The 4913-nt window shown below is 44.2% G+C and overlaps 1 non-coding gene across 1 annotated transcript; it reads right to left on the bottom strand.

The window, feature by feature from the left end:
• Nucleotides 1-2957: 2957 nt before the first annotated feature.
• LOC125415192 (U6 spliceosomal RNA) lies at nt 2958-3065 on the bottom strand. Its single transcript, XR_007236554.1, has one exon. It is a non-coding gene; the product is annotated as a U6 spliceosomal RNA (small nuclear RNA).
• Between the last annotated feature and the right edge of the window lie 1848 nt (nt 3066-4913).

Genomic DNA, 4913 nt, shown 5'->3' with positions numbered 1-4913 from the left:
TTTGCGTCCAGCCGTAGGTTCCGTGTCCCAGGCGTGCCGCGCACCTTCGTTCCGCCTTGCATTCTCGCCTTTCCCCAGCGCTATAAGAGCTCATACAGACACGCTTTGCTCGCTACCTAGCACTCTGTCCTCCAACTCAAGCAGCTCTTCTGCCTGCAGCTTTCTTCGTGGGAGATTGGCATTACACGCATGTACCATCCTGCCCAGCTCTTTTTTTTTAATTATAAGAGAATTAACTTTTCTAGGTTCCTACTTTTTTTTAAAATATTTATTTATTTATTATGTATACAATATTCTGTCTGTGTATATGCCTGCTTGCCAGAAGAGGGCACTAGACCCCAATTACAGATGGTTGTGAGCCACCATGTGGTTGCTGGGAATTGAACTCAGGACCTTTGGAAGAGCAGGCAATGCTCTTAACCTCTGAGCCATCTCTCCAACCCTAGGTTCCTACTTTTTAAAATATTTAAAAGGTGAGGAGGCGCGCACGTGCCCCTGGTGCACACGTAGAGTTCAGAGGCCAATTTGAGAGCGTCCGTTTTCTCTCCATCCACCATGTAGGATCCAGGAATCAAAGTTTGGCAGGCTCTCCAAGTCGTCCTATGGGCCCCTGCCATTCCTGTTTACTAATTTAATGTAGGGAAATAGAATTTGTAAGGCAGTAGTATTGGCTGATAATTTAGATATTCATCTAACTGTACTTCAAGTCCAAGGTTCCAGGGTCTTATTCAGAACCTCACTAGCTTTATTTTCTGATTTCATTAGCCTGTGAGTGACTTTTACATGTTACTCAAGACTCCTTGTAGAATTTCTGGAGAAAATAAATTTGGTCTTAAGCTGTTTGTTTGTTTGCTTTTAGTTGGCTGCTGTGTAAAGTTTTTCCGGCCCAATAAGCCTCTCTGCCAATGAATAATCCAAATCAGACCAAATCAAACTGAATTAGAAAAAGCCTAGGTTTAATGGGTGCCAGGGCTTGGGGTAGCCCTCAGGAAAACACGGAGAGGGAGAAGGAGAACTGGAAAGACCTCAGGTTTGGGCTGGGGGAGGGGAGCAGTTTAAATAGCCTGTGGGCGTGGTCTTTACCCTCTCTGGGGAGGGGTCACCATTTGGCAGATTTTCTCAGAGGTGGAGTCTGGACTGCTCCAACTCCCAGGGGAGGGGACTTGGGGTGGAAAGTTTCACGCAAAACGTTTTAGAATGATTGCCAAGGAGCTGGAGTGAGGCTTCCTACCAAACATCCCAGACTCCTTGAGTAAAGGGGTGCCAGGGGCTGGGGTGACACTTTAAACCATACATCCCAGACTCTTTGGATATAGGGGGTGCCAGCTCAGGTCTGGCTACTTTCTGCTGAGGAGAGCTGGGAGTTGGTGGGCTCACACTCAGAGAGAGGTATGGCTGGAAAGGCATCCAGTTTACTGTCACCCTGAAGACCCTGAGGGAGATGAGAAGGCAGGTGGCTAGGAGAAAAAATACATTGTTATTATTGGCCCTATGAATGGGGCTAGCCATGGGAATGGTCATTAACTGCCAGAAAGAATGGGACAGAGAGGTGCCCTGGTTGTACTGGTGAGACTCAGGTGAATAAGTGAGACAAGAGAGCAGAAATGCCCTTTTAAAATCAGATTTTAGATGGTTGGTGTCCTTTTGAACCAGGAGAGTTGGTACCAATGGTGAAGTCCCAGGAGCTGGTACAGGTGTTGGCCTTAACTGGAGGGCCCTTTGTAAATTGGTCTTGGCCCAGACAGCAGGAGTGACCTGTAAAATATGCTTGAAAACAGGTGGGATTAAAATAGGCTTTGGAGACTGTTAGTTTTTACCAGACCTGATTTTTGATACAGCAGCAGAACTTCTTCTAGGAACCTGTAGATATCTGTAAGACAACTGGAACAGGAACATTTTAGAAGACAATTAAAGGGAATTGGGAACTCTGGATCTCTGAAGATACATCTGAAACCTGTTAATCCTAGTCTATGAAGCCTGTGAAAGAGGCACACCTGTCTGTATTTTTAGTAGGAAAATTAACAAATAAAGTAGTGAGTTACCAGTACCTTAAGTCATCAAATGCCATTAGACAGATCTGGGAGGGATAAATGAGCAGAAATAAGACACGTTTTTTTAGCTACACAGGCAATGCCAAGTCACTCCGTAATAATCTTTGGTGAACACCAGTCTAAGAAGCAATACTTGCTGCTAGCTGCTGAGTCCAGGAGGTCCGAAGATTTTACTGTGTGTGAGGGAAGGATTTAGTCTACCTGTCTTGGCAGGATGAGACAATTGATCCCCCTGTGTAGCGTCCAAGAAGCTGATAAGGTGGAAGGCCACATTTTGCTGTGTGGGTGGCTTTGCCATACCCAAAGACTAGCCTCCAGACAGAAGGTCTTCTGTAACCATATATCTTCTCGGAGAGGCTAAAGGATGCTGCAGGAGCTGGCATGTCTCTGTGTTCGAAACTCTTTTGTTAAATGCCATACTCTCAGATCTGTAAAGGCACTTGAGAGTCAGGGTACCATTACCTGATTGTTATATTTAAATTAGACATATAAATTAAATTTAGACATGTACTTTACCCAATTAGTTAGAGCTTACCAATGCTAGTAAAATGTAAGAATATTAAAAGGAATAATTTAATAAGTCAAAGAATTTTGGAGACAGAATGTCTCTTTAGTAGGTCCAGCACATGTGGGTACTCTTACCCAAGATGGCACTAAGGTCAAAATGGTGGCTACCCACGTTTATATTTTTCCAGAGCTGTTGTAATCTAGAGTTACAAGTTTAAAGATTTTAAAACACGCACACATACACACAGAGAAATAATACAAGCATCCTATGGAAACAAACACAAATATACACATAGACATAAAAGCAGAGTGTGGCCACATTATTTTAACAGACAGACAAATGAATTTTTTTCTTTTTTATTATTTTAAAATTATATATATATATGTATATATATATATAAAAATATGGAACGCTTCACGAATGAATTTGTGTGTCATCCTTGTGCAGGGGCCATGCTAATCTCGGTATCGTTCCAATTTTAGTGTATGTGCTGCTGAAGCGAGCACCAAATAAATTTTTTTTCGAAACCTGTGTCAGCTGACCAACTTAAAAACTCTGGTGTAGGTGGCAGAAACCAGGAAAGTGTAGGCCCATATTTCTTTATGGTGTAGCAGCCAGGCTCTGAAGCCATTGGGCTGATCTGAAGTGATCACATAGCCCTGCAGACAGGCTGTCTCTGCCTGACAAAGGTCAGGATGTTGGCTGCTCTCTTTGTAATTTAGAGGATGCCTTATAGAGATGCTAATTCAAGCCTATGTGACAGCTAGCATACTCTGCAGACAAGTAATGTGGACATGACAAAAGGCCATTCACCTGGTTGCCTAGGTGACAGAATGATGATGTATTTTCCCACACAGTTTATGTGTTGATATAAAAGCTGTCTGGAGAATAAATGCGGGGAGATCTTCAGGAGGAAGGAGCCTGAGATGCCCTTTTCCGTAATAATGGTGTAAGCTGTGTCTGGTTATTCCTTGCGCCTCTGTACCAGTCCAGTTCGGGAAAATAAATATCTGTGTTGGAGCCACATGGGCTTTAACATGGAAGCACACAGGTGGTCCCATTAAGGACCAGATTAGCAAATGCTGCAAGAGAGAACCGAAATAAAGTACAGAACACCTATGCAGTCTTAGAGTGAAGGAGGGGGAGAACAGATCCTTTATAGAGAGTCCCAGAGAGAGACAAATAGCAAACAGCCAGAGAAGTGTGGAGGGGAGCAGGGAAGGGGCGTGGAGCAGAAGCACAGCATCCAGAAATCATTAGCATACTGAGGTTTGTTTGTTTTACATTAGGTGTTAAGGGATGTAGGTGTCAGATAGCCCCAATTTAAAAGGATTTTTATAAAAGGCAGCCCAAGGGCGTTTGGAGATCAGGCCTTGAATTGTTTTGTTTTGGTTTTGGGGGAGGGTTTATTTTGTTATTGTTTTGGTTTTGGTTTTGGTTTTTCCGAGATAGGGTTTCTCTGTAGCTTCGGAGCCTGTCCTGGAACTAGCTCTTGTAGACCAGGCTGACCTTGAACTGATAGAGATCCGCCTGCCTCTGCCTCCTGAGTGCTGGGATTAAAGGTGTGCACCACTACCACCCGGCTCATGCCTTGAATTGTAAGTGCCCATTTTTACAAATCTATGCCAAGCCTCAGGACTCAAAGCCTACCACAATGCATCCACTATGATAAGACTCTTGAGCCAAAAAACAGGAGGGCGTGAGAATTCCATGGAAGTGTAACCTCTCAGTCTCAGTGCCTTAGTACTTCCCCCGTACCAGGAAATCTAACAACTCTACATGCACGTACTAAAATGTTGAGAACTTTCCATCATCTCCCTGAGTCCTTGTGAATGTTCTCCAAATAAAACTCAGTTATTAAATAGGGGCAATATAACCCTTAGGTGTTGACTCAGTTCCTGGTGTTTTGACTCAGTCCCTGGGAAAGAGGCAAAATGACCCTCAGATGTTTCCTCTTACCTTACCTGATCTGGCCACTCTCCAGCCAATCATAATAGTTAAAGAACAACCCCCAGACACACCCCCCCTTGTTTCTGTGGCTTTTTGCTTTAAAAGTAGCCTGTATCAGCCATTCGGGGTCTTTCTTTCTGGCTTCTCGAATACTGAAAGACCCTGTCATGACAAAATTAATAAAATCCTCATCAGCTGTGGTGTGAGAGGTAGTCTCTTGGGGTAACTCCTCCTCAGTGATTGGACTCTAGGGTCCAACAGAAGGACATCTCCATCCCACGGAAACCCACAAGCGTGAGGACTGCCTTGCCCCTTAGGTGGGGGAAGACCCTGGGCCTTAGGGGTCTTGACTTGGAAAAGGGGAACTCACCCAAAGTCGAACTTAGCCTATCAGAAAGCAAGGG

The sequence above is a fragment of the Myodes glareolus genome, chromosome 17, assembly GCF_982192425.1.
Source record: "Myodes glareolus chromosome 17, mMyoGla1.1, whole genome shotgun sequence".
Classification (NCBI taxonomy): domain Eukaryota; kingdom Metazoa; phylum Chordata; class Mammalia; order Rodentia; family Cricetidae; genus Myodes; species Myodes glareolus.
This window is presented reverse-complemented; position numbering and strand designations above follow the sequence as displayed.